Below are 6,000 nucleotides of genomic sequence, written 5' to 3'. Positions count from 1 at the left end.
CAGATCAGCGTATTCAGAGCCTCACTTTTCTGCCCAAAGTCTTGGCCTCCACGTGCTGTTTTTACTGGGATATGTGGGTGGTTCTGTTTACAGGGGAGGCACTGAGCCCTCTCGAGGGAGGAAGGTTGGGGAAAAGGCCATTTTGCAAAGGAAATGAGCTTTGCAACCCGATGAACAGGTCAGAACCACTGCCTCATACCCAGGGCCCGAGAGGGTACCTGGTACTTCTAGAATCTTCTAGAAGCCTCAACTACTGGCCCACGGATGATGGCTGGCAGCCTCTGTCCAATTGCAGGAGGAGGGCATCCAAGAGGCAAACGATGGAATGACCAGCCCTTGGAATAGGGGCTGCCTGCCCGCCTATCCTTCCAGCCCCTCCCCTCCCCCACGACGGGAGCCTGGCTGTTGGGGCCAAGGTCCCGATGAGGCCCCGGAGGTCAGAGGTGAGATGAGTCGTGCTATTCAGGAAGCACACCTGGTGCCTGAAGTCTCCAAATTAACTGCACCTTGAATGTCTATTAGGCGTGAAGTGCAAGGTGAACAGTTACATTCTCAGCCAAGGCTCGTGAGAGCCATCTGACATGGTTTTGGCCGACTTCCATCAGGAAACTGGCCATGGGTGGGGACCACATCTCCACCCACAAAGTGGGGGAGATGGCAGATGAAAGGGGGGTGTGTGCGACTGAGAGTGAGGCCATGGGACGCCGTCTTTCTGCAGTCTTGCTAGCTGTGCCTTTGGCCAATTTCTTGATCTCTTTGAGCCTTCGTTTCCTCATCTGTGTTCATGAGAAGGTGGTGACATCTGCCTTACAGGGCTGCTGGAGGATCAGGGGAGGTCATTGTGACACAGGCTGAGCCTCGGGCCTGGGCTGGAGGCGGCATATCGGAAAAGTGCGTCCTTGTTGATGTCGAGTTCCAGTGTGCCTTTTTCTGCCATCCCCAACTTTGTCGCAGAACCATGGCATGAAGACATGGCCCCTGGACCCAGGCTAATTGTGACCAGTGCTTTAGGAGGCTGACCTTGTGTCAGAAGTCGTGTTTAAATTGGCCGCACATCCCCTTCCCACCGTCCCCACCCTCAAAGTGCCAAGTGACAGGGACCCCTGGCCCTCTATACCCTTGGCGTGGAGATGGCCATTCCCCAAGCACCTCGGAGATTAGCCACCAAGTTGACCTTGAGCTGAATGTAGAGCATCTACCCTGAGCTACTTGGTCCTGTGGTCAGCTGCAGATTCCACCTGTGCCGAGACACCCTGGAGGAGATGAATCCACACACATCTGATTGCCAAGGGTCAAGCCAGGGTCAGGTCAGGAAGCGTGAACAGGATGTTTTTCATGGAAGGTGGACCCACCCTTTGAAGACCCACCCAGATCTAAGCGGGGTTTCCCACCTTGTAAAGAACAGAATGGCCCTCACACTTCAGTGTCCTGTAGAGTCCTCAGGACGGCTTCTTAAGGATGGGCTCCAAGGAAGGGTAGGGTCCAGAAATCTCTGTGGTTTTTGTGGGGTTGTTTTTTTTTTTTTTTTTAAGTTTTTATTCTGAAGCTTTTAAGCTTTAAGTACATTTGGAAATCACTGGAGAATTTTAAGCAGAGGAGTGACTTTTTTTTTTTTAATGGATGAATATTTGATTTACAATGTCATGTTAGTTTCAGGTGTTCAGCAAAGTGGGATATATATATATATATCCTTTTCCATTCTAAGTTATTACAAGATGTTAAATACAGTTCCCTGCGTCATACAGCAGGTCTTTGCTGCTTATCTATTTGATATGTAGCTGTGTATATTGGTTAATCCCCAATTCGCAGTTTAGCCCCCCCTCCCCCTTTGGTAATCATATGTTTATTTTCTATGTCTGTGAGTCTATTTCTGTTTTGTAAATAAATTCACTTGTGTCATTTTTTTTTAGATTGCACGTATATAAGGGATATCATGGGATATTTGTCTGACTTCTCTTACTATGAGACTCTCTAGTTCCATTCGTGTTGCTGCCCGTGGCATTATTTCATTCTTTTTTTATGGCTGAGCACAGAAATCTGTTTTTAAACGTGAAAACCAGGTGATCCTACTGCGGGTCTGCAACTGTGATCTCTGCAAATTTCAGGTTGATGTTTTCCAACCTTGTAAACTGAGGAGAAAATGGCAAAGCAGCCCGTGTGAATTGCCTGTGTGAGAAAACCGGCATGAGGGGGCTGGGGGGTTGGTGGGGGCGTGGCTGGACCACTGGGTGCAAGGAGAGCTGAGATGGGGGCGGACAAAGGGACTGTGTTGGCTGGTCCCTGAACGGCCTCATTGTTCCCCACCACAGCTGCAGGAGGCACATGAGCCCTGTTTTTCCAAAGAGAAAATTCCATGAGGCCCGAATAGATAATGCAGGCTGCACAGAGACACAGGAGCAGCAGAAGGAAGCTTCTTCCTTAGTTACGTCTGACTCTGGGTTTGTGTTTCTTGCACAGGGTTGGGGGAGAAGGGGGGAAGCAGCATTTGTCCTGACAGCCGTGGCTGGGGACCTCGGGGACCTCAGAGCTGGCCCAGGAGAAAGTCAACTGTACGAGGATCAGGTGGTAGGAGGCAGTTAGAGAGCCCCTTGACTCTCTCCCTCTCCAGCTTTTAGCATCTTTCCTTCCCGTGGCGTTTTCGCCAAGCACCTTCTTCTGGTTCGTAAGCCCACTTGGGTTTTTAGCACCCTCTGTTTTTGCTGTCCCAGGTTCTCTCTGCTCTGCAGTGAAGCAGATGGACCCAAGAGGAAATGTGGGGCTGGATTGTTAAAGAAGATGTGTCATAGACCTTGGTGTTCCCTGGTAGGATTCAGCATGGGCCCTGCTGTGGCTCGGGTCACTGCTGTGGAGTGGGTTTGATTCCTGGTCTGGGAACTTTCACATGTTGCAGGCGTGATCAGAAAAAAACAAGAAGGGAAGGAAGAGAGGAAGGGAGACAAAGACAGAAAGAAAAAGAAAGAAACAAAGAAAGAGAAAGAAACAAAGGCACCAGGGACCTACTATGTGCCGGGAACTGTGGTCCGTGCTGGGGACACGGATGTCCTAAAGCAGGGTCCCTGCCCTTCCCATCGTCTGGTAGGGGAGGCAGCCATTCTGATGAGTGTGGAGACAGGGTATCTACATGGAGCTGTAGACACAGAGAACTCAGCAAGGAGAGGAGATGCCTGGGCACAGTCGTCACGTACCTCACCGAGGATCAGGAGTTTCCTGGGACCAGCAGGAGGCATGGGAATATGGGGCAAGAAAGCAGAAGACATTTCAGGCAGATGGAATGGCAATTTCCAGCACAGCAAGACAGAGCCTAAACAGAACCCAGGGGTCTCTAGAATGGCAGCCACAATTTGTTGGACAAAGTTGGTGAGAGGAGGGAGCCAGGCAGAGAAAGAGCTCTAGAAGGTGCCACAGTTCCCTCGCGTGAAGACCCGTCTCTGATGCGAGACTCCATGAGGCCAACGAACAACCTGCAAGGACAGAAGAGTTGCTGGGGAGCTCTCAGAGGAACAGTTCTCAAGGCTCACCCAGGGCCATGGATCATTCAAGTTCCCCACCATCCACAACGCAGAGACCTCATTAAATGTAGGCTAAATTCAGTAGAAATCCTGGCAGGGACCTGCCTTGGAAGTCTGCTAAACTAGTTGTAGAGTAAAGGCTATTCTAGACGCATCCTACAGCAAGGAGGTCCTGCTGTACAGCACAGGGAACCACAGCCAGTCTCTTGGGATAGACCGTGATGGAATTTAAAACAGAATTTAAAATAATTGAAATTGATGATATACTTGAAGTATACTTGGCAGATAGAACAATTCCTACAGCAATTTAAAACAAACATTTTTAAAAATTTGAGTATAGTCGATTTACAGTGATGTGCCAGTTTCCGCTGTACAGCAAAGTGACCCAGTTGCACGTATGTATATTCACCTTCCCTTTCTCACACTATCTTCCATCATGGTCTCTCCCAAGACGGGACACAGTTCTCTGTGTACAGGAATACAAGACCTCATTGCTTATCCATTCTAAATATAATAGTTTGCATCTACTAAGCCCAAACTCCCTGTCTATCCCACTCCCTCCCCCTCCCCCTTGGCCACCACCAGTCTGTTCTCTGTGTCTGTGAGTCTATTTCTTTAAAACAGTTCTCAAAAGAATCAAGTTCTTTCACAAGGAGTTTAACAGCCACCAGAACAGAGTTCAACACTCTTGAAAAGATTAGGACAAAATCCATCAAGCAATCATAAAAAATTAAAAATATCTGGCATTCAGATAAAGCTGGCTAGACATTTAAAGAAGCAGGGAAGTATGATTTTTAACCAGGGGAAATTATGATGAATAGAAGCAGATCCATATATGGATGGAGAGATGATGGAATAGCAGGCAAGGACTTTTTAAAGAGCTGTTATAAATATTGTAAATAGGAGTTCCTGTCGTGGCGCGGTGGTTAACGAATCCAACTAGGAACCATGAGGTTGCAGGTTCGGTCCCTGCCCTTGCTCAGTGGGTTAACGGTCCGGCATTGCCGTGACCTGTAGTGTAGGTCACAGACGCGGCTCGGATCCAGTGTTGCTGTGGCTCTGGCATAGGCCGGTGGAAGATAGTGTGAGAAAGGGAAGGTGAATATACATACGTGCAACTGGGTCACTTTGCTGTACAGCGGAAACTGGCACATCACTGTAAATCAACTATACTCAAATTTTTAAAAATGTTTGTTTTAAATTGCTGTAGGAATTGTTCCCTAGCCTGGGAACCTCCATATGCCGAGGGAGCGGCCCAAGAAATAGCAAAAAAAGACAAAAAAAAATTGTAAATATATTGCTTTCCCCTTAATTTTAAGGATTTAAGAGAAGATATTACTATAATGGGAAGAGAAATAGCTGATACAAAAATAAACCAAGTAGAAGTTCCCGTCGTGGCATGGCGGAAATGAATCCAACTAGGAACCATGAGGTTGTGGGTTTGATCCCTGGCCTCGCTCAGTGGGTTAAGGATCTGGCGTTGCTGTGAGCTGTGGTGTAGGTTGCAGACGTGGCTCTGATCCCACGCTGCTGTGGCTGTGGTGTAGGCTGGCAGCTGCACCTCCAGTTCAACCCCTAGCCTGGGAACCTCTGTATGCTGCAGGTGCAGCCCTAAAACAAACAAACAAACCAAACGGGTGTTCCCGTCGTGGCTCAGCAGAAATGAATCTGACTAGTATCCATGAGGACACAGGTTGGATCCCTGGCCTCACGCAGTGAGTTAAGGATCTGGTGTTGCCGTGAGCTGTGGTGTAGGTTGCAGATGAAGTTCAGGATCTGGCATTGCTGTGGCTGTGGTGTAGGCTGGTAGCTACGGCTCCAATTTGACCCCTAGCTTGGGAACCTCCATGTGCTGCAGGTGTGGCCCTAAGAAGACAAAAGAAAAAAAAAAAAGAACATATGGAGAAGAAAAAAATGATACTTTAATACTCTCTGCAATGGAAATTTTACTAGGTGGGATAAACAGGAAATCGGATGCTATAAAGAAAAAGATCAATGAGATTCATAACTGAAGACGAGAGAAAAAAGGGAGGGACATCAAAAGATCAAAGACATACATAATTAGAATCTCAGAAGGAGTGGGGGTGGGGTGAGGGCAGAAAAATAATTTGAAGAAATAATGGCTGAAAACTTCCCAAATTAGCGGGACTTGGGTCAAAGCATTTCTTGTTAACTATATTTCATAATATATCTGCCAGGTGGACTTCAAGTACAGCATCACGTCATGTTAAATCATATCTTTTTTTTCCCCAGCCTGGTGATCCACGGTATTATCAGTCAGCCTTCTCCAGTCCAGGGAATATATTTGTTTCCTGGTGCTCACTCTGCGTACATGAACTGAGGCCCCTTGTTTATTTACTTATGACTGAGATCGTATCCCTTTGGGGTAGATCATAGCTGCAGTTTGGACTGGCTCTTAGACAACAAGCTAAACTAGTTGGCACACACTGTATCATCTTTCTACGGCTGCAAAACAGATGATGACGTATTT

The sequence above is a fragment of the Phacochoerus africanus genome, chromosome 15, assembly GCF_016906955.1.
Source record: "Phacochoerus africanus isolate WHEZ1 chromosome 15, ROS_Pafr_v1, whole genome shotgun sequence".
In the NCBI taxonomy this organism is placed as follows: domain Eukaryota; kingdom Metazoa; phylum Chordata; class Mammalia; order Artiodactyla; family Suidae; genus Phacochoerus; species Phacochoerus africanus.
Note: the sequence above shows the minus strand (reverse complement) of the source record.